We start from the raw sequence: 24,647 nt of genomic DNA, 5'->3' as shown, positions 1-24,647 counted from the left end.
ATATACTCCTTGAGGGATGAATTGTAAAGCAAATCAACTATGCCAAATAACAATCATATAAAAATTACTTGCACTATTTAATTGCTGGCTTTTGTTTTGTTGTTCTATGCGGAAGTTATACATGGTGTTTGTTTCCCCTTCTTTTCTTTGTCTGAGCTCCTTGCTATTCAAGAATCAGAAACTAAGATTGTCACTTCACAAAGAAAAAGAAGCAAGAAGGTAAAGTCACTTCAGTAGCACAGATTCTGTTTGAAAATTGTGACTAAGTATTGTTAGAGGCTGGTTTTCTTTTATTGCTATTACAGATTACCTTAATCAAGATAAAATGTTTAAAATATTTATAACAAGCTTGCTTTACATATGTTTTGGAGTCAGATAATTCTTACTTGTTCATTAAAAACAACCATTCTCATCCTAGTTTATGTTACACATACTATTTACCTGAAGGTATTAAAGTCATTTAAAATGAAATAGTTTTGTTTTTCTCCCAAGTTCAAAATAATGAAGTTTTGCTGGATTAAATTTTCCAGGAATTTGCCTTTTTTTCCTTTGTGGTTTCTATTTTTTAACTACAAAACTATGTGTCCATTGTAGAAAAAAACAGGAAATCACTGAAAAGATTTGGAGGTCTGAACTTGAACTTTAGGTGGGAAATAAACTGAAGACATTTCAAAGAGATTAAAATTAAATTTGAGTCCATTTTCTGGGTTTTAGTTAGGTACTGAGATCACAGATTTATCATCCACCTTTGTTTTATTTTTAAAATGATCACATGTTGGCTGTGACTATCAAAGTTGCTACTAGTTTTTTCTACTATTAACCAAATACAGAAGAGGCTGACTAATTCAGCCCACAAGCTGAACTATACCTAATTAGTAAGAAACAAGAGGTTTTTAATTTCATTTGTAAAATATCCAAGGGAACAGGTTCCCAGTTGGCCAAATAAATTGTTACTAAATTTCCTCCCTGCTGTGAACAGCTCTACCATAAAAAAGTCCATCATGACAGTTAATTCAACTGTCTTCAGCCATAATTTAACACATTTCTTCTCATGGGACCAGCTGTGTTTGAATCTATTGCCCATGACTTTCACCTCTATCAGGGCATATGTCTCAATTCCCAGACTGTTTTGGTTTCTACTTGCCTGTACTCCATTTGGTTTATTTGTTTGACAGGGACAATTGTTTGAGTTGTGTCCATGTAGCCCGTAACAGTAAATTCTACTTTCAGACTCAATTTCCAAAATGGTTATAACCAGTGGGACTACTTTTTTGGTAAAAAATTTGTAAAATTTTGTTAACATGACACAAGAAATATTCAAATGCATTCTTCTTGTAAGAGATGCAGAACAACAGACGCATATGGAGTGAAGCACTAGGTCGTCTTCTCACCACTCCTCCCACTGGCTGCCCAGCACTTTCCCTGCCCACAGTCTCAGTGCAGTTCAAAGCCTCCTGTCAGCCTGTTTTGATTTCTTCTCCCAAGAAACAATTAGGCCTTCTTTCCTCTGTGTGTGTAGCAATATAAGAAACACAGATCCATAGAATTAAAATACAGTTCATCATCAGTAGAAAATGATTCTTACCTCTTCTTAGAGAGGCTGAATACTCAGTTCTCACAGCTGCTGTTTGACCTGCCATCTCGAGCCCCACCAATGGCCAGTGCCCAGCCTCAGGAAACTGAACTAGGCCTCACTCAAGCAGAAGAACTTGGCAGATAGTCTCAGCAAAACCCCGCCCGACAACCCCACTAAAGGCTGACTTAGCTCCAATTACTTTTCCAGTCCTATTACATTTCAACAGTCTTTCACACTATTAAAGAACCCACCGAGTAGCCGGGTGACCTTGGGGACATCACATAACCTCAAGGGCCTCATTTTGTCATGTGTCAATCAGTTCATCAGACTATGCTGTTTCTCAAGTTTCTCCCTGCTTCAGAAATTCTTTTGCGTCTTTCACCTTCCTCAAATGAGAGGCTAAAAATCAGATGATGGTATTTTTAAGAATTACCCACCTGCTCTAAAAGAGCAAAACAAAACAAAAATCTTGGTATTTTCTCCTGAGGGATTTTTTACCTTGTTTTCCTGTTTAAAATATTGATCTGGAGATCTCAACATCAACAATCCAGAAATGATTGCTATTCTGGGGTTAGAAGGAACCAAGGAGTCTGCACTGAACTATAAAGTCCCTTGGAGGGGCAACAGCCAAGGGGAGAGACTACATTCCACTTTGAGGAGAGAAGCAGAAGTTCAAAGTCAAGAAAAAATTTTCTAAATCAATAGATGAGGCAAAGCCATGAAGTGAAAAGAAAATCACACTTCAAGGAGACTAGGGTGCTCGCTTCGGCAGCACATACACTAAAATTGGAACGATACAGAGAAGATTATCATGGCCCCTGTGCAAGAATGACATGCAGATTCATCAAGCGTTCCATTTTTTGTTGGCAAAAAAAAAAAAAAAAAGAAGACTAAGAACAGACTAGGTATCAGAGTAGGAAAAATGATGGTGCCACAGTGGAGAACAGGAGGCTTTTCAAGCTCTGTATTGCTTATCTATTGCTGCATAACGAACTATCTCAAATCAGCTGATTAAAACAACAAAATTAATTTTGTCATATACTTTCTAAGGGTGGTGACACTGGAAGTGACTTGGCTGTATGGTCTGGTTCAGGGTCTCTAGTGAGGTTGCAATTAAGCTGTTGGCTGGGGCTACAGTCTCTGAATTCTTGTCTAGGGCTGGAGGATCCACTTCAAAGCTCACATGGCATTGCCAGGAGGATCCTTTCCACATGTGCTTCTCCACAAGGCTTCTTACAACACAATTTCCTAACACCAGGTTATCTGAGAGTGAGAGGACAAGAGTGTCTGTTATAATGTAATCATAGAAATGGCATGCAATCACTTCCATCATGTTCTGGTCACAAATACGAACCTTAGTGCACTTGAAAGGGGACCACACAGAGGTATGAATGTCAGGATCACCGGGGCCATCTTAGAGCTGGTTGCTACAAGTCCCATGCTGCCACCCATCTGTTTAGGGATGGCTTTTTTAATGTTAAGGAAAGGAAAACTCAGAGTGAACTTATAATAAATACCAACAAGAGGTTTACAGAGTGTTGAGAACTAAGCTAGGCTCAAAGGTAACTATTGTCAGAGGTTGGCAAATGAGGAGAGGTGGACAGGATTATCTGCATGAAAAAAGTTAACAGAATAGAGTAGAAATTGTCAAACTTCTGAAAAAGGCCAGTTAGTAAATGTTTTAAGCTTTGTGGGCCATATGGTCTCTGTTGCAATCACTCAACTGGCCCTTGCAGTGTGAAAGCAGTCATAAACAATATGTAAAGGGATGAGTGGTTGTGTTCCAATAAAACTTTATTTGTGGACACTGAAATTTGAATTTTATAAATTTTCATGTATCACAGATTATATGGATTCTTTTTAATCATTTACAAATGTAAATATTGTTCTTAGCCCACAGGCCATACAAAAACAGACTGGACCAGATTTGGCCATGGCCCATAGTTTGAAGTCCCTGAGCAGAATGGCTATGAATGGCCAAGATTAAGGCCTCACTGAAATTGGAAAAATAGAGCAAAGTGCTGTTTTTTGAGAAAAGTTTTAATCATAATAATATGGTGAGTACTTATATTCCTCATCAAGTAATCAAACTTCAAAATATGTAAAATCCTCTAAAAATGTTTATAAGCAACTTTAAACTCCTGATGTTTTCCTTAGGTGCATTGTAGGAAAAGGAACCAGAACCAGACATGGAGAAGACCAAAATTTAATTTAAAACTCATTTCATCTTTTAAAAACAGAAGTCTACAGGTTCTTTTTTATTATTACAAGTGCTATGTAAATATTTCATTTCATCATATTTACCTGTTAAAAAACATTTCCCCATATTTTAATAAAATAATTTGACAAGTAATTAGGAAGATGTATGTAATTTAAGCCAAATTTATTTCACTAGGGTAAGCAAAGAGAGCCATAGGAATTTGAGATTAAGAATTCAAGATTAATCTTTAAATGACTGAACTTTTGAGATCAGTGTGACTCCCAAACAATAGACACTTTGAATTCATGAATCAACCTTAGTGAAATTGCAAGTAACAGAAAGGCAGGATCATGCATGGACCTTCAAGTATGCTATAATGGCTTGGGGGAAAATTGGTGCAGATGTCTGAATTCTCACTCTTTTGAATTGTATTTCACCCTTCAAACTGATGAGGAATATAATAGGAAAAATTGTCAGGCATATTACTTGTGTTTTCCAAATAGGAAAAAAAAAGTTAAATCAGTCTGTTTCCTTTAACTATTACTTAGATTTCATTTCAAGAGCATCCTGAATACATATAATTTAATATAATAATAGGACAATAAGCCATCTGCTGGGTAGTGTCTTTCTAAATGCCAGTGGCCTCAAAGCTGAGAGCCCTCTGAGCCATTCCCAGGGTAACTCAGCTGTGAAGAAATGTCCCTGAACTGGCCATATCCTCATACCACTATGCAACCCAACTTCTAGTCTCATGCATTTGCTCCTTCCTCATTCATCCATCCTTTGAACATCTACTATTGAGTTTCAGTTATTTTTCCAGCCCTGAGCTGCACATAAGCAAGCTTGTATCCAATGCAAATATGACCTAACCTCAGCAAGGCTATAGAGCCCCTCATCTCTCGAAAGGTTTTCCTCAGTTGCATGTCAGAGAAATTCAATTTGTCAGTTTGCCCTGATGCTTATAATAATAAAATACAATATCTCTTCTGATTGACTAAATCTGTGTTGTTTTAAAATGTAAATAGCATTCAAAGATGAGAAAAGCCCAATGGTACATTCTTACAAGTCATTAATAAATGACGCTGATATGCACTTTGTATATATGACTTCTAAGTATATATCCATATCATTACATTGGAAATAAAAACAAAAAGCAGTACTTTTAATAGTTGTCTTTTAATTAGCCCAATCAAGATGTTGCATAATAAGGAAAATACATTTAAAATAACTGTATAGCATTCTAGGTTTAGAGAATCAGTGCTTATAAGTGGACAAATAACTGTCTGGATATGATCCCTGTTGCTATTCTCACTTCTCACACTCAGCAGCCTAGCATGACATGTCAAAGACATGAGAAAATGTGCCCAGATAGAATAGGAGACCTTGCTCATAAATTGTTCAACCATTATCAGTTATCAGAAGGAACTGTTTTAGTCGGAGAGGTTATCGGAATGCTCTAGGGAAATATTCAGATTCTTTATTGATTTAATTTGGTCAAGAGATACACTACTCTATGAACCACTACTTTTATTCTTACCAGGGAGCACAATTAATTAGAAAGAAATGAAATGTACTCTTTGCAGGAAAGATCATGAGAAGGGACACTCCCTTGCATGAACTAGTAACAGTCCATTAGAGATCTAATAACAGCTGGCATTTTTTATAATATCTGAGCTGAGAAGAAGTGTGGGAAGATGGGCACCTCTGTGTCCTCGCTGTATGTGACGTACTCCATTTTCCCACTCAGGCCTTCAAAGCCATTAACCAAATGTCCTCCAGCTCATTCCTCTTTCCGTTACAGTTTGACCTGGAAAATTAGGTCTGTTAATACTTTAGGACATTTGTCAAACTGATAGTTCTGAGCTGATTTAGATAAGAAAGGATGCATATAATTCTAAAGGATTTTTTATGATGCATGATGTATTTATCCACAGCCATAACTGAGTGAGCAGAAGGAGGAGCATTCATGCTCAGGTGAGGAAAGAGCACTTTCGCCATTAGCAAAAAGGATATATATACTCATGCATGGTGAGCACCTAACTGCATACTAAAGAGGCTTACACAATCTTATTTCCTGTCTTTCAGGAGCTGCTCATTCTGAGTGGAAATCATAAATAAATGAAACAGGAACTTTGACATAAAAGCAATAAAACAATGCATGAATATGCAGTGCCTTATTTACATCAAATTCAAGTCAAAATGTTTTAAAGATAGGGATTATGAGTAACAGTCTATCTGGGATAGGACTAGGGAGGTTAGGGATGCAATTTCAATTCTTGTCCAGAGGGAGAGTTTTAAACTCTTTCTAATCTATACTGAATTTTCCCTGTGCACTTAAAACATTGAAGTATAATTTAAAATGGCAACCTGAGAAAGGGTCAATATTATTTACTCTTACAAACAAGGAAGAGACTGGAGCTTTAGGAAAGCCAGAGCCCTGTGCTGTGAGTCACAGAGGCACTAGACTTGCCCTTGGGTACTCACCTGACCTGTCCTTATAGACCCAGACACTACAGCCACCCTCCTTTAGTGCAGCCCTACAGAGCACAAGCTCCGTACCTCAGGGATAAGCCGGATGGCACACACTGCTGGCCTGGGGACCTAGTGTCTTAGACTAGACTTGGGCACAGCAATTTATGTTGGAGGTGACCCCTGGAAGCAGCAGCTATGGAAGGAAACTGGGAGAGATGGGAAGAATAAAAGCCACTTTAGTGTGTGTCACTGACTTGGTTATTCTTCTGAGCATGTGAGGCTCAGTCCTACTGTAGGAAAATCCCTAAGTCCCCATGCAGGGAGTGACTCTAAATTGTCCCACCAAAAGACGGATAGCCAGTCAATTGATTTACAACAAAGATGCCAAGAATATATGATAGGAAAAAGATAGTTTCTTCAGAAAACTGAATAGCCACATGCAAAAGAATGAAATTGGACCACCTTACACCATACACAAAAATGAACTTAAAATAGATTAAAGACTTGAATGTAAAACCTGAAACCATAAAAATCGTAGAAGAAAATAGGTGATAAGCAGCTAGGCATCAGACATGGTGATGATTTTCTGGATTTGACATAAAAATGAAGACAATAAAAAAAGATAAACATGAGACTACATCAAACTGAAAAGTTTCTGTGCAGCAATGGAAACTACCAATAAAATGGAAAGGCAACCAACAGGATGGGAGAAAATATTTGCAAATCATATATCTGATAAAGGGTTAATATTCAAAATACATAAACTTACACAACTCAATGGCAAAACAAAAACAAAGACCTAATTTTAAAATGGGCACAGGAATGGGATAGACATTTTTCCGAAGAAGACAGACAGATGGCCAACAAGTATGTGAAAAAGTACTCAACTAATCACCAGGGAAATTCTAATCAAAACCATAATCACTTCACACCTGTTAGAATGGCTATCACCAAAAAGACAAGAGATAACAAGGGTTGGAGAGGATGTAGAGAAAAGGGAACCCTTGTGCACTACTGGTAGGAATGTACATTGGTGCAGCCACTATGGAAAACAGTATGAAGGTTCCTCAAAAAATAAAAAATAGGCTACTAGAATTCACTACTGGATATATATCTGAAAGGAAGGAAATCACTATCACTATCTTGAAGAGATAGTGGCACTCCCATGTTCACTTCAGAATTATTTACAATAGCCAAGACATGGAAAAAAAACTAAGGCCCACAGTTGGATGAATGAATAAAGATGTCACACACACACACACACACACACACACACACAAACACAGGAATATTATGTTGTCATTAAAAAGAAGAAAATTCTACCATTTGTGACAACATAGATGGATCTTGAGGGTATTATGTTAAAATGTCAAATGCAAAAAAGCAAATACTATATGATCTCATATATATGTGGAATCTAAAAAAGAAAAAGAATCCCACAAAAACAGATTGCTGGTTGCCAGAGGTAGGGGCTGGATATAGGCAAAATGGATAAAAGTGGGCAAAAGGTACAAACTTCCAGTTATAAGATAGATACATCCTGGGGATGCAATGTACAGCATGGTGACTACAGTTAGTAATTCTGTATTGCATATTTGAAAGTTGCTAAGAGAAAAGCTCTTAGAAATTTTCACCACAAAAACAAAAAGTGTAACCATATGTGGTGATGGATGTTAACTAAACTTATTGTGGTGATTATTTATATATTTGTATGTGTGTGTGTGTGCGTGTGTGTGTGTATCCCCATATATCATGAAATTTCACAATATATATAGATATATATTACTATATACATACCAAATCACTCTGCTGCACACCTAAAACTAATACAATATCATGTATCAATTATATGTTAATCAAACTTTGGGGGAAAAAGTTGGGAGACTGGGCATTGTCCATTAGGTCCCATCCCCTAGTGCTCCTGGTTTGCTTCTAATGACATCAAATCCCTTCAGCTTTCCAGCTACAATGTCTTCAACAGAATAAGCTAGGCAGCTTCAAAGAAAGTTGTATGGTAGAGAAACAGGGAGGCAGAAAACGCTTGAGGCAGGACACTACCACACACAGGAACTCTTACTGCCTCTGCAGCTGAGATCAGAGGTAGGCAGTGGGGTGTGAGGTATGAATTGCACATGTCTGCTGGTCAGTCCCCTGCAGCTCTCAGATCTACTCATGTCCACATTAGGTGCACTTGGTCACCCATCCTGGAGCACTTATCATGATGCCTTAATAAATTTCCTGAATCCCAGAATGCTCCTCCTGTAATGATGAAGCAATAGCAGTAGCTCTTCTTGGTAACAAAAATTGGTATTTCCTGCCATTGTAGGTACTCCTTCCTTTGCCTGGTAGTCTCTTGCGTAGAAGAAACCAAATTGCCCAGGTATCAGACTTGCTTTAGCTGCCATGGAAGCCTTACTGTGTCCAGGTCAAAGCCATCTTCTACTGGGAACCAAAATTTCCAATCCATTAGAGCTTAAAGTTGCAGGAGGGATGGGTACTGAGAGTGATGATGAAAGGGTCAGTCTTTCCTTTACCCTTTCGTTCCCAGACCTATGAAGTCCGGCTGTCAGAGACACAGCACTCCTTACCAGCCAGTAGCTCAACGCATATACCCCATCCTGAGGGACAGAATCCCCAACTGCATGAATTTTTGGAGCCTGTCAAAAGCCATTCCAACATCCTGACTGCTTCTAGGTAATGACAGTATGGGAGAACCCACTGTGTTCCAAGGTCATGTGCCTGTTTGTTTTGCCTGAGGGTTTCAGCCCTGGGCAAGTTCACTATGGATTTGGTGAGACTGACAAATGACAATGGAATGTTCTTGGGGTAAAAGGGTTTATACCTGGCGTATTCTCATGGTGATAGTTGAGCACTAGCCAGGTTTCTATTAGAGCAGGGCTTGGAAAATCGCCATCTCTGGGCCAAGTCTGGCCTACCCCTGATTTTGCAAGTAAAGTTTTTTTGGAACACTTTATTTACATATTTCCTATGGCTCCTTTTGATGGCAAAGTTAAGTAGTTGCAACAGTGACTATATGGCCAGCAAAGCATAAAATAGGCACTACCTCGCCCTTCATAGAAAATGTTTGCTGACCCAACTTAAAGCAAGAAAAAGAATGGAATATTCAGGTGAGAGATTGAAGATACTTTGGCACTTCGTTAATAAGGGACTATGAATTTCAAAGGACCTTTGGAATGATTTGGGAAGAGGGAGAAGGGTGGAGCATGAGGTAAGATTAGAGCATATTCAGGACAACCTGGCCAATTATGGCAGTCTTGACGCTAAGACTTCTAGTGATGACTAAGGCAGCCTGGGAGGTGAAGTGCTTGATGGACTGGCTGGTGGAGCTCCATGCAGCTGAGATGCTGAGGCAACAAATGAAGACCTGGGAAGGTTGATTCACCCTCAGCTGATGCACAGGAACATGCTGCAGTAAGCATTCCTGGGCTCTGGTCTTGCTAGCAATCTGGTCTGGGAGCAGATCCTTGAGTGCAGGCAGAGATTATTCCCGAATGAGATCCTGGAATATAGAGGAAGGGAAGCAAAGAAGAATAGAGACTGGGAAAGGCTGGCAGGTTAACTGATAAGACATATAAATAAAAGTGAAAATGACAACTCTAGGTTCTAGAAATCCATAAACCAGATAAAATATTAGCATTCGTTCTATTGAAAAAATTGCTTTATTACCTTAGACAATCAAAGTAAGAAATCTTTTCAGTTCTAAGGTCTCTTCCAGATCCTAAAAACCCATGGATAAGTGACAGCGAGATACACTGTGTATCATATTCTCTTTCAATTTAGTATCCTTCTAATCAACGACCTGTAACTTTAAACAGGGGTCATGGTGCCCCTTTAAAATTTACCTGGACTCTTAACTATAACAAAACTCTTACAGGGTAAGTGAGTCATGGCCCCTGGCTAGCCCTGGCAGAACTGTTCTCCTGCTGTTAACAACTTCTACTGTCTCAGCCACAGGCAACATTTCCCACCTTCCATCACAGTAATGAAGGGGAAGGCATTGCTTCTCGTCTCAGCTCCACTCTGCTGAGAAAATCCACGCTTTACTGCTCCAAGGCCTCCTCTTTTCTGGCTTCCCATGAGAATGTACAGTTTTGTTATACCCCCAGAAAAACTTAACCCAAATTCCCAGTAGGCAACTGCCAATTGTGGAACACTCTAACAGTTAATGACTGAATTTTCATAGATTTTCTTTTCATAAGAGTAGCTCAGCTCCCTCCCTTCTCTTTCAGTCTAGGAGCTGCCTGCTGGATTTGCATACTGTTAAACATTTCACAGCTTTGCTGCCTTTAGCAAAGGCTTTTCCCTTATAAACTTCCTTAGACCAAATGGCCACTCCAAGAGGAAAAATAAAAAAAAAGGTTCTGAATAGAAGATATAATAGCAATTTTGAGCAGAGTTGATCTGGTTTCGTTATAGAATGCCTGACATTCCACAGGGAAGAAACCTAATTGAAGGGTAGAGAGTGAAGTAACTCTAATAGCCAAAAGTTCTGAGAGCCAAAAATGACATCTAAAAATAATATTTGTAAATGTACCCAGAGGCTATTGCATGATGGGCACCCACAGGAGCAGGGCCCTAGCTGCCTATGCCTCAGGCTGCTTATGTTGATTGGCCAAAAATAGCAACAGCAATCTTTCACCTAAGGCTTCTACCATCATTCCCCCCAGCTACAAATATAACTCCCAACCTACAAATCAAAATGATTTTCTTACAAAGAATGTCTCCCATCCCCTTTGTGGCAAACTCCACATTTCACTGCAATACAGTCTGTTCTCTTTGGAGCTAAGGAATTTCTGTTATCATTCTTTTAGCTTCTGTCTTTTGTGTTATTATATTTACTTGTCTTTATTTACTCATTCCTGTGTGCTTTTTCTACTTCTCCTACCCATTTATACCTGTTTCTCTGGGATTTGGAACACCAGAGGAAGAGCAACTCATTCTAATATGCGAGCTCTTAGGAAGATTTGACAGAACATGTAATATTCTAGGGAAAGTAAGCAGTATAGCCAGTCACTTGGTATGTTCTGGGACCTATGAGTAGGTTATTGTGGCTAAAGCAAAGGCTATGTCAAAGCTTGGGTCAGACTATAAGCCTCCTAGAGACAGAGGTCAGCCATGAAAGATTCTGTACCACTGAGCGACACAGTTAGGCTTATGCCATAGAATAATCTTCATATTATAGAAGTCTAATAGTTATCTATGGCTGCATAGCAAATTGTCCCAAAATTTAGAGACTTAAAATAACAAAAATTTACTATCTTATAGTTTCTGTGGTTGAGAAATACAATACAGCTTAGCTGAAGGCCACCTTTCAAGGTCTCTCCTGAAGCTGCCATCAGGGTGTCAGCCAGGATGGCAGTCCTCCCAAGGCTCAACCAGGGAAGGATCCAGTTCCCAGGTAACTCAAGTGGTGGTTGGCAGAAACCAATTTTCCCTCTGGCAATTGCTTAGAGGCTTCCTTTAGTTCCTGGACACTTCTCTGAGTTTCTCTATGGGTCACCCACTTTCTGTGGGCTTCTCCATAGAGCACTACTTCTCTCCACCTCTTAGGAACACCTGTTCATATGGATATGCACCAAAGCCAGGTGAGAGATCCTGGAATATTACAATTTTACCCATAATTATGATTTGACAACTAGCTCCATGTGGGTAAAATTGTAATATTTCCAGAATATCTCACCTGGTTTTAGTGCATCTACATATCAACAGGCATTCCTGGAGGGTGGAGAGAAGTAGTTCATCTCCACATCCTGGGCAACCCAGAGGGTTTATCTGAATCTGAGACCTGAGGGAAGGTCTTGCTTGCTTCTGCTGAAACAGAAAAAAGACAGCCCTAGACCACAGTTTGTAAGCAATAAATGGGTTTTAAACTTTATTTCCCCTTTTGATTGATTTCAGTTTTAGAGGTATTTTCCCCAGGATTTCCTCTCCCTGGAGTTACATCTGAGGTAGTTGGCAGGATCTCTGAACCCGAAATCTGTCATAATGGGTGTGACCTTTGGGAGGGCTGCCCCTAGAGATGATGATGAGATGCCTGGAACACCCTCTATGGATGGTGGGGAGGCCCCAGTGGATACGGCAGCAGACAGTGCAGCTTCACCTGTTATTGTACCCACATCTGTGGGGTTTCCAATTTGGGAGCCCCTAGTGGGGAATTGGTCCAGGGTAAAATCCCTCCAAGATGGGTGGGGCCTTCCCCAGAACTGGGGAAGGGTGGTGACACTGGAAGCTGCAGAATTAGCCCTCCATGAGATAGAAGGCTGCTTAGAGGCCCTGAGTGGCTGTGTAGTGGCTGGCATTGTAGGGTCTCTTTTCATCAAGATAGTGGAAAATGTTATCCAGGAAAAAGAGAGAATTGTCTAGAGGGTTAGTGAGGAGAGAGAGGGACTTAGGCAGGAGAGAGACACACTTCAGTGTGGCTTGGAGGAGCTGGGGGATAACTTATGGGATGCTGTTAAGGAAGAGAGAGAGTTATTGAAAAGGTAGGTCATGCTCCTAGAAGATTCCTTAGCAGCTGCGAGCGGGGAGGAAGCAGGAAAAGCCACATTACAGGAGGCCATGTGGGAGGGGGAGGAAAGGGTGATGCTTTCAGCTCCAGAAATGGAGGAGGAGCCAGGGAAGGGGTGGGGGGAGAAGAGGAGGAGGTGGGGCCAGGGGCTGATCTACTGCCGATGCCACCACCAGAGGTACCATTCTCTCCTGTTTTAAAGGCCTGCCTGGCTGTAATTAAGAAAATAAAAATGAAACAACCATGGGCTCCTCAGGAGGAGGAGCAGCCCCCTCCCCAGGTTGTGGAGCACTCCATGCTCTGCCCCTATACCCCAGGATGAGCTGGTGGACATGAATGTCTGATATTGGCAGAAGCCATCGGAAACTCTGCCTACATGGCTGTTATGTCACTGGGATATCACGGGTGGAAAACATTGTTATCTCAGGTACTGAGATGAGTAGAATGGCTTCCCTGATGACTCACCCTTCCCTCTGGTAGTGGTTGCAAAATGCCCGTCACCCCTCAGGGAATCAGACACTCCTGGAATGGCTGACAGCTGCCATCAGGGCAGTTTGGCCTAATCAGGGTGATTTACCATATTTACCCAGTAGTTGGAAAAAATATATGCAAAGCACCAAAAGATACTGAGGGAATTGGGTATGAAAAATGTCATCTAAAATATGGATCCCCCAGGGCCCCAATGAGGAATGAGAAATCTGATGTCGCATTCAGCTCTTGCATCTCTCTTTAGGTTCCCAGTGACTACTCCTGACCACCACATAGGGCAACCCATAAGTGAGGCTACTCATACTTTAGCAGATCTGGGGAAGATTGGAACAGTAAGAGCATGGAGGGAGGTATGGGCTATGATTGAAAGGAACAGTGCAAAGAACCCCATACAGGTCTCGAAGAACCAGATGTGGGTTGACTTGATGATGAAGGAAGGCTGATGTAGTGAAAGAAAAACTTAATGGGCAGCCCAGTAGAAACTTGTTAGAACTGTGGCACCAGTTAAAGGCAGAACAGCAGTTCTGGCCACTGAAGCCCAGGACACGGAAACCAGAGTCAAGACCTCACGACCAGCCTGTGTCCCTGAAAAACTTGCTGTAGCTCAGCACTCAGAATTTGCCTGGGCCATAACCCCCACAGGCGGATGATTGGGCATTGTAGTTCTACTGAGGGGGGTGGTCAAGGTTCCCACCTTGGGAGACATGGTGGGACTGGAGGCTACATGTAGAATTAGCAACTCATTGGTCACCTGTGAATTACAACGTGTCCTGGCGCTGGTGGACACAGGAGCTGGGTGTTCTCTGATTTATGGCAACCCTGAGTGCTTTCTGTGGACCCCTGCTGTGAGAGTTGGCTAAGGGGGTAAGGCAATTAGAGTGAAGAAAGCCCAAATTCCACTGAGGATAGGATGTGTACCGCCAAAGGAGTATACTGTGTACATTTCTCCCATCCCTGAATATGTTCTGGGGGTAGATATCCTGCAGGGCCTGTGGTTACAGACCACTGCAGGTGACTTCAGACTGAGGGTATGTGTAGTAAAGGCAGTTCTGAGGGGACATGCTAAGCACCCACCTGTAGCTCTGCCTGTATCTTGGTGGGTGACAAATATTAAGCAGTATAAATTGCCTTGCGGGGGCACAAGGAAATTGGAGAAACTCTGCAGAGGTTGGAGAGGGTGGGCCTCATAAAGCCCACTCATAGTCCTTTTTCCCCAGTGTGGCCAGTGAGAAAGCCAGATGGCTCCTGGCATATTATCGTGGATTACAGGGAATTAAATAAAGTCACAACCCCTTTGCATGCTGCTGTCCCCTTTATAGCAGACATTCTGGACACCCTCAGCCATGAGCTGGGAATGTATCATTAGTAGTAGACCTTGCTAATGCTTCTTCTCTACTTACATAGCACAGGAAAACCACGAACAGTTTGCCTTCACATGGGAAGGCTGGCAGCAGACATTCACTGTCCTTCCACAGGGATACCTCCACAGTCCCACCATCTGTCAATGGACTTATAGCCCAGGACTTGGCCACTTGGAAAAAACAGCAAAGGGCGCGGTTGTATCACTACATTTATGATATTTGGCTCATATCTGATTGTTTTTCAGATTTAGAAGGGGCAGTTCCTAGACTGTTGCAACATCTACAGGAAAAAGGATGGACTGTGAACAGCACCAAGGTTCAGGACCTGGTTTGTCTGTGGAATTCTTGGGGGTTGTCTGGTTGGGTAAAACTAAAGTCATTCCTCAAATGGTCATAGACAAAGTCCATGCTTTCCCCACCACTACCCCTGTGGCAGTATTACAAGTGTTTTGGGGTCTTTTGGGCTACTGGAGAGTGTTTATCCCACACTCTGAAGCCCTTATACTGGTTGGTACAAAAAGGCTTCAGATGAGACTGGGATGAAACATGTGCAGCTGCTTTTACTGCTGCCAAGCAGGCAGTCAAGGCTGTACAGGTCTTGAATGTAATGGACTCATCAAGGCCCTATTAGCTAGATGTTCATGTAACTGAAGATGGTTATGGATGGGGTCTTTGGCAGCAGCTTGAACAGACACGCAAACCCTATTGGATTCTGGTCACAGTTATGGAAAGGAGCAGAGGTCCAGTACACCTTGACAGAGAAGCAACTGGCTGCTATGTACTATGCCTTGCTGGCTACAGAGCCCATTGCTGGAACAGCTCTGACCAAGGTAATAACCACCAATCCCATCGTGGGGTGGGTGTGAGACAGGACCCAAAGGCCACGGAGTGGCATGGCACAGATGCCTACATTGGCCAAATGGGGCACATATTTACAGTAGTGCAGCACGCTCTCTACCAGCCCCTCCAGTGGAGAACTCCAATGCTTGTTGGGGCCAGTGACCCATACCAGTGGAAAGCAGGAAGAACTTGTTTTTGAGCCATTGGTAGCAGAGAGTCCTTATCAGGAAGGAAAAGCCCCTATACCTGAAGATGTTTGGTATACAGATGGCTCCAGTCATGGGCAGCTCCAGAAGTGGAGGGCTGTGGCTTTCCATCCTAAGATGGAGACAATAAGGATGGAGGATGAAGAGGGGAAAAGCAGCCAATGGGCTAAGTTTTGGGCAGTATGGCTCATGATCGCTCAGGAGCCTTCTCCCATAGTTGTCTGCACTGACAGCTGGGCCATCTATCGGGGCTTGACCCTGTGGCTACTGACATGGTACCATGCCAACTGAATGGTTGGTCACCAGCCTGTTTGGCGGCAGGAGTTGTGGCAAGATCTATTGGCCTCTGGTGAGACTAAGACTGTTACCGTATATCATGTGACTGGTCAGTTGCCTTGGGCATCCCCAGAGAATGATGAAGCCAACACACCCAGCTATGCTGGCTAAAAGGAAAGCCTGCCTCTGGTGTGGCCCAATGGTTACACCAGCATTTGTTACATGCAGGGCAAAAGACAATGTGGACTGTAGCTTGTCGATGGGGTTTGCCATTAACCTTTGAAAAAGTCAGCTGATCCTGGAAGGAGTGCTTTGTGTGCTCTAAGAGGGACTTACACCAAGTCCTGCAGCAACATGGGACAATAGTAAGGGAGCCAATATCCCTTGTCAGGTGGCAGATAGACTATATTGAGCCTTTGTCCATATCAGAAGGATATTGGTATGCTATGACTTGTGTGGACATGGCTAGTAAACTATTGTTTGCTTTTTGTATACATTGTACAGATCAACAAACCACCAAGACAGGCCTAGACTGTCTCTTTGCAGCCTATAGCTGGCTGCAGCTGATAGAGAGCAATTAAGGCACCCACTTTATTGGACATGTGTTACAATGACGGGTGCAGCAATTAGGAATAAAGTGGCAGTTTCATGTACCACATAAGCCTACTGGAGTAGGCATGATAGAGAGGTACAATGATTTGTTGAAATCTGGCCTGAAGTCGGACACCAATAGTCTATGGGGCTGTCAGTTCGCTTATAAACGGTGCTATAGCATTTGAATGAGAAACCACATGAAGGAGCTTTGAGCCCTGTGGATATGCTAGCACACACTGCTGCCTCTCCTGCACAACTATACATGCAAACCAAAGAAGAGTTATTGAAGCCAGGGTATAGCCAGCAGGGCAACATCCTGCTGCCAGCCCCTACTGCATTAAACCCTGGAGACACTGTTGAATGGACATGGCCTTGGACATTTTGACACATGGACCAGCCATGGCTGGTCCTTCTGGCACCTTAAGGAAAAGGCCTTGAAAGTGGCCTCATGTGTATTTGTGGTGTAACAGTAGAGTGGCCCCCAAAGATCAAAGGAAAATAAATGGGGAAGTTTAGTTTTATCTTTATGGCCAGTGCATGTACCTCCTGTAGCCCTATAGGTATTCTAGACTAGGAAGAGATCCCATTCCTGCCACTGTTCTATCACAGGACCACTCTCTTGCACGTATTCTAACTCATGGACAAGATTTGCCTATACTGGTGTCATTAAAACATGTATCTTATCGCCCTTAAAGTTATTTTCTTCTACAGTCAGCTGCCATGTGATGACTGCTCTGAACTCTCTACCTCTTCAGCTACTATCTGGAATGGATGAGCTCTGGACTTAATTTGCATAGGACTTTGAACCTAGCTCAATCCTCCAGTTTGAGGATTATCATGATTTTATTGCTGTTACTATTGTTATTAGTCATTAGTCTGGTCACAATGCTCCAGTTTTTTCACTCCAGGACCATTGCAGACGAGAGAGAATAAGTAGATTGTAAGGTGAGATTTCTGGAGGGGTGGCCTGCGGATAAAATGTCAAAATATCTTGCCTGACTTTAGTGCATTTGCATATCAACAGGCGTTCCTAGGGAGTGGATAGAGGTGGTTCATCTCCATATCAATGGGTAATTACCTGGGCCACCTAGGGCTTATCTGAACCTGAGAGGTTGGAGGGAAGTCTTGCTTGCTTCTGCTGGATTAGGAAAAAGACAGCCACAGACTGCAGTTTGTAAGCAATAAACAGGTTTTAAACTTTATATCTCCTTTTGACTGATTTTGTTTTTAGGAGTATTTTGCTCCAGGATTTCCTCTCCCTGGAGTTACACTCCACCAGAGTGAGATAGTGAGACAGACAGGAAGATGGAAGCTAGTATCTTTTTGTAACCTAATGTCAGAAACGTCATATTATTTTTGGTGAGTTCTGTTCATTAGAAGGAAGTCACTAGGTCCAGACCCCCACTCAAAGGGAAGGGATTATACAAGGACATGAATAGCAAGACATGAAAATCTCTGGACATCATCAAAATCTAGGAGGAGAATCAGGAGACAATGGTGTCTAGAAGCCAAGAAGATTTCAAGGAACAGGAAGTCATACATGGCATAGAGATGTGAGTGCCCTCCCACCAGAGCCTGTAAGGAACCCGCTTGCAGTTGAACAAGTTGGGTGTATTCTTGTTGCAGCAGAGAAGGCACACAGCAAGGGGAACCATGGGGTGCCTCAGTATGATGGTGTTAGAACCGATTATAGAATCTGGGTTTTGGATGAGTGATTCAGGGGCTTCTAAGGGAGCTGGGCTCACTGGGAACTGGATGCTGTCAGACAGAGGGGACAGTTCTTTGATAGGATACCTCAATAAATCTTCTATACAAGGAGGGAGAACTAGAAAGAGGACTAAGTTGTCATTGGTAAAGAAGAAGCAATCCCTCATTTTGGCTGAGAGAGTAGGTTTTGGTATTTTATGATGGCAGAGCGACCTTTTGCCTGTTCTTAAACAAAATTATGAGGTGGCCTTGCTTTGGCTCATTTTACCCTGGTCTCAAGGTAGCTTTAACTGAGGTTATTATTTTGTGAGGCTGCTTATGTCTAATAAGAGAATAACATCACCTAGCCTGGGTGCCATGCCAGCTTCAGAATGTCAGTGGCTACTCTTTTTCTTCCTCAGTGGTCCAATTAAAAGAGGTCATTGATACTGCCGTTAAGGTGAGTAGTGGTTAAGAACATGACTCTAGGGCCAAACTGCCTGATTCAAGTCCTGACTTTACTACTTAGTAGCTAGGTAGCTTGGTACCATTGGCAAGCATTCCTATGCTTGAGTTTTCCCACATTAGAGTGGAAATTATAATACATCTACCTCATCGTCTTGTTATGAGGATTCATGAGTTAATATACATATAAAGTATTTAGAACAAAACTGGCACATAAAAATAGTATAAATGCTGATTATCATTATCATCTATGATGCTTGAAGAAGCAATTTTGCTAGTGTTGTAGTAGGCAGAAAGGTGGCTGCAATGGCCAAAGAAAAAGAGCAGTTGGTGAAGTAAGGTCAGCATGTGCTAACAGCCTTTCAAGAGTGACCCGGACAGGAAAATCTGGAAATCATGCAGAAAGGGGAAGGGAATTGGTTTTTCCAACGTCAGGATAGAGTACTGCTTCTCAAGAGCATTAGAAATACAGTCCCTCCACCCTGTGCCCCCACCCTGCCTTCCCCAAGTGGTTCTGGGCCTGTGAAACAAATTCTTTCAGAGGCCTAGAGTCATGGCTGAAAAAAATAATAATAAGGATGAGATTCTAACAGCGAGGAAAGGAAGGAAATGAGAGATAAGGTATGAGATCAGTGTCTGGGAAAAGCAGCCCTGGCTTACAGGGTTTACAGAAGCGCCGGGAGGACCACAGTCCCAGTTTGAGGAGGGAGCATGTGCTCAATTCTTTTACTAAGTGACCAGTTCAGGGAGCAGAGGGGACATTCATGGGAACTTTCAAAGGCCACCACTCAACCACTCATATGCTTCTGCTACAAAAATGTTTCAACTTCAGGTCTCTGATCATGGCACATCCCTTCTCAAAAACATTGAATGGATTCCCTTTTCTATAAAATGCAATAAAAACAACTCAACAGGCAAACAGCAACAAGCCCTTCGCAACCTGGCTCTAAAGACATCCTACTATCTGGCCGCAATTGCCCTTCCAGCACTACCTTTTTCTCTTTTCACCCCAGTTTGCTCTGATCAAGCCCTGCATAGTTGTTCCTCCATTTCCTTCCTTCATACAGTGCACCGGTCCATTCCAACACTGCCATTCCTGAAGCCTCCTTTGATGGCACACCTGGGAATAACCTCTCTTTGCTCTGAATGTTTATGTCATATATGATGTTCTTGCTGAAAGTGGCAAATTCCTAAAGGCAAGGATTGTGTGAATCTTATCTTTGCATCCTAGCACCTGGCACACTGCCTTGAACATACTGAGTGTTTACCAGTGAGTGAATGGATGAACAAAGAAGTTTGCCTGGAACTATTTGTCTTTCATTTATATGACTATGTCAGTAGACCAGGCACTTTTGACATTTTGGGCCAGGTAACTCCTCATGGTGGACTGTCCTGTATGTGGTTGCATGTGTCCCTAGACTCTCCCCACTAGATGCCCATAGCACCCCCTTCTTAGTATGACAACCAAAAATGTAACAGACTGTCCATCAATTCCTGTTAACAGCAATGGAAAATAGACCATTAACCAGAGTAGTGAAGCTTTAAGGATGAAAAAGCTTCAAATAAGACGGTATTTTGAAAAAGGGTGCCTTTTAAGTTCCTCAAACTAATATACAGGTGTCAGAATAGGTGGTTAGTTGGACATAAGCAGGAGAAAGGGCCAGTCCATTATCAAGGAAGACACCTCCCTGGCCAAACCCCAAGCGCTCCGTAGTTCCCAGTTCCCAGTCAAGGATGCCTAGCTTGTCAGGAGACCCGGACCGTCAGGGACACCCAGATTGCCAAGCGGCCCAACACCACAGCAGCTTCCCTGATTACAGGACATGCGCAAGGTCTGAAAACCTTGTCCGAAAGTAACCCCACCTCATTAAAATAACATTTAAATAGAATTAGTATCATGGTTTGGCCCCTTTGTGGGCTTTGCGTAAGTACTTATGGGTAAGGTGCCTGCACTGAGAAAAAAGTTATATAACCTACAGCTGTCAATCAACCTGTCAATCAAATGACAGAGATACAGGGCAGGACTTCCTGCTGTCTTAAGAAAACATAAAAACTTACCTAACCTTAGACTGTTTCTGGTTTCTGGACAGCCTGCTGTCCACAGTTCTTGAGAGTATAGTTGTGCTTGGCTTAACAAACTCCTGACATTTAAAACTGTCCTAAGTCTGTCTCTTGATTGAATTCTTTCCTTTGAGAAGAAAAGAATTGGGGAAACACAACACATTCCACTGGTAGCACAGGTACCTCTTACTTTATCTCCTCATAATGCTGCTGTGTGTAATCTATGACCATCTGTTCTTTAGGACTGAGGATGGTAAATCACTTCCCCACATTTGTTATGAGGTAATACGTTTACTATCTTGACTTCATATGGACAAGTTCTGAAAGTGACACAATGAGGAAACACTGCTTCATGCTCTCTTATTTTCCCCTCCATCTCTTAGATGAAGTCGTGGTTTTAAAAACAGTCCATTTTTTCCTTATAATATATAGTGTTCATTTTGTAAATCTAATTGAATGAACTATTTGCTCTTTGGATTATTAGAACAGAAGAACTCTAAGCCTCTCTCTGGTTGCACTGAGTTCCAGAGCACCTCCTATCAGTGCCACCTGCTGCCCCTGCCACTTGGTCCTCCCCTGCTGTGGGCAGGTTGCTTCCTTTCTCCTTCACAGCCTCTTCTTATTCCCACTTCTCCACCCCCCTTCTTCTTTATTCTCAATCTACTGCATGCTGACATTTTCCTTTGATCCTTTCATGCTTTATAAACCCTTTGTCTCTGTTCTCACACTCAGCTTCTGCCTGTGTTATGTGCTTCAATTTCAAATCACCAGGAACATAAGCTGTACATCACTGTTTCCCTCCTTAAGTCACAAAAGCAAAGAAAAAATAAAAAGAAACTCATCTTTCTGCCTGAGTGAAGCCTTATTCATGCAGTTAGTCAGTGGGCCTGTTGTTCAACACCAGCTGGAGCAAACGTTTGCTGGACACGATCACCTTAATGAGGGAACTTCTCATGCAGATGAAAAGCATATGCTTTCAGGAAATAGCCAAGAAAAATACGATAAGATCCCCACCAGTAGGAAAATCAAACTTAAAAATGGCATTCTCATGATTTTGATATAACAATACTTGGCTCTCCACTGAATACTAGAATTCGTCCTTGATAATGACTTTGGATTTACATATTAATTTTGAGTGTGTCTCACACAAATGGGAGATGTATTTGATTTTGAGAATTAGCAAGCAATGAGATATTCAGCCAGCTGAAATCAGAACAGCCCTTCAGCAAGATTGCCTCTAGAAAGTCTGTCCCATGGTGAAGGACTCTGTCATTCTATGCAGGTCACTGTGTCTATATCTGTTTCCTTCTCTCATTGTTATGAGAAGCATCTATAGCTATAAATGGCATAAACTTTATGATATGGAGAAATTGACATATAACCAGAAATATGGATTTGAGTGTACATGTAATAGCAGCTTAACAAATGTTACAAAACAGTTTGAAAAAGATGATCCACTATTCATTCCTAGGCGAGCACTAAGCTCTCTCCCAGCGGCCCTTCTGTTCCTCTTTTGAACTCTTATTGACTCGTCACCTTTCCTGATTACATATGCAGCCTGTGGAATCTAGAAAGGAAAATATTCCAGCTTCTTACTCCCAACTACCAAAAAAAGTCTTTTCAAAACACAAAACACTTATTTACCTCTTCTAACCCCAGGGAAAAGCTGAAAGTCTGACAGACAAGCAAGCTTAGAAAGTCAAATGTACTTTGCTTAAGACTGAAAGATGATGGCAAGTTTGGCAAATACAGAAATGTAAACTGGAGCTGATCAGAGAACCAGAAGTAAAGTCTGCAGGCTTTATTAATTCCTCCTGATTGGATCTTCACAATGTGGCCTCAGTATTTCATTTGATATGAAATCCCTGAAGAACAAATATACCCAAATTCATATTGCAGGTCAAAATTTATTTTTCAAAACCAAATAGAAATAATCTTCAATATCCATCATTCTATTATCTTTCAATAAAAATGAAGGTATGTGTCCTCATGGTTTTATTAATCAGGACTTTTTTAAACTAGGCTTATTTTTAAAAATTTATAATTTCATAATATAATATAAAAAGAATAACTGTAAAAAACACCTCATCTTTATTATGACATTGGCATTTCTCTTCATGAAGAGCAGCAAGATAATGCCAATACTATCTTAGCCTTTCTCCCTTATGAACTCAATGAATTCATAAAGATAAATGTCATAAACAGAGATTAGCAATCATGCACTATATATTACAAGAAATTTCATTTTGATCTGGCAGGAGGTTTTGCTTTGCAATATATTTAAAATTATTATAACATTTCAGAGGTTTTTGGGTTTTAATTTAGCTTTTTAGTTGATATAGATTTTCTTTCTCTTTTTTCTCATGACTTTTCTGCCTCTCTCCTTTCTTATTTTCTAAATCACATTTGTTTTGTGGGACTATCTCTATCAGGCATACATAAATCAATTTTGTATGTTTTCGCCAAATCTCAGTCATCATGGACCCTTGAATTTTAACCCTTTGGGAAATAAGATTCAATAATCTGTTAACTCAGATAGTCTTCATGATACTCTGAAAGTAAAAATACAGCAAATGGTCAAATCTGGAAGTAAGAAAGGGAATGCTCACAACATCCGAGTTTGAGCTCTTGTCAACTACAAAGTGTTTGGTAGGAACTCAAAGAAGCCCACCGATGTAACCTCATATGTGCTGCAGTGTTTTCAGAGTCATGGCTTGCTCTTTTAATAATGCACTCCTATATCTATGCAGAAATCATATAAAAAAGCAAGAAACTTGAAACCACTAAAAGAATGCAGGAAAACTGTACCAACAGCTTGAAGACAACAAAGTATAAACTTTAAATGTCAGTACAATGTCAGCCAAACCCCTGGTTGGTGAGAAAGGAGCTGCACTAGTAGTACTATTGTGCAAAGTCTGATAGGAGGGAGTAAGCAAAGATGCTTATGAAATATTATTACGGCTCACAAAGATTCTTGAGAATTTTCTGTTATGAATAAATAATGATGAGCATTGCTCTTGAGAGGACCCAGAAGCAACAATGAGTCATTATTTATTTAGAAATACCCTGAGCTGGGTAAAATAGAAAATCTTATAGTGAAGTTTCTGGACCATAGGCAAGAGATGGCATTAAATTATCCCTCCTTATCATCTGTTGTAGTGTTCTTGATTCTAGCTGGTATACAGAAAGTAATTGATCCCTAATTGCATCACAAAAAAATGGGGTGTGTTGAAAGAGGCCTTTCTAAGACAGTTAATGATTATGAAATACTAAAATAAAAATTATTGGTTAGAAGGGGCATTCAAGATCCTTTCAATCTTTTGTGAGGAAATAGAGGTAAAGGGAAGGCTAACTAATTTTTGCTAAATACTTATCATGAGAAGACAATCATTTAAAGCCTCTGCAAATAGTCCTGAGGGCAGAGCAAACAAAGAAAACACTGATTCAAGAAAAATCTATTAAAGTTTGGTAAGAAAGATGAAAGTCTATGGCATTGGAGCCAAGTCTGTTTTCCCCTCTCCCTACCAAATATGGTGGGGATTCTACTTTAGTCTGCTGCAGCCAAGAACCCAAGGCTGTCTCTCTCTCCAACTCCCAGAAGGGCTTTCTTCCTTAGAGAAGCAAACCACAGCATCTCATCCTGCCACCAGCTGCTTGTTGCTGAGGCTAGGCCCTGGGCAAATACAGTGGAGAGGTGAGGGCTCCCTTCCTCTGCACAGCTCTGAATCTGGGATGGAGGCTCTACCTTGGGAACAGCTCACTGACAATATTGGGGCCCTGATAGCCTTGCCATGCCTCATGTTTCCACGCTAGGAGAAACAAGCCAAAAGAACCTCCTCCCACTTTGCAGTACACCAAGCACTCAGCAGCTAGAGCAGCAGTATCCTAAAGA

The 24,647-nt window shown here is 41.5% G+C and overlaps 1 long non-coding RNA gene and 1 other non-coding gene across 2 annotated transcripts in view; one reads left to right on the top strand and one right to left on the bottom strand.

The window, feature by feature from the left end:
* Positions 1-2,332: 2,332 nt before the first annotated feature.
* Positions 2,333-2,439, top strand: LOC118970552 (U6 spliceosomal RNA). The gene has a single exon (XR_005058610.2). It is a non-coding gene; the product is annotated as a U6 spliceosomal RNA (small nuclear RNA).
* A 2,494-nt stretch (positions 2,440-4,933) lies between these two features.
* The window catches only part of LOC140843414 (uncharacterized), a 36,726-nt gene continuing 17,012 nt past the window's right edge, over positions 4,934-24,647 (bottom strand). The window contains exon 2 of the long non-coding RNA XR_012121154.1: positions 4,934-9,768. This is a non-coding gene — a long non-coding RNA (uncharacterized lncRNA). The remainder of the gene's footprint in view (positions 9,769-24,647) is intronic.

The sequence above is a fragment of the Manis javanica genome, chromosome 9 (genome assembly GCF_040802235.1).
Source record: "Manis javanica isolate MJ-LG chromosome 9, MJ_LKY, whole genome shotgun sequence".
Classification (NCBI taxonomy): Eukaryota; Metazoa; Chordata; class Mammalia; order Pholidota; family Manidae; genus Manis; species Manis javanica.
Note: the sequence above shows the minus strand (reverse complement) of the source record. Positions and strands in the feature narration are given on the sequence as shown.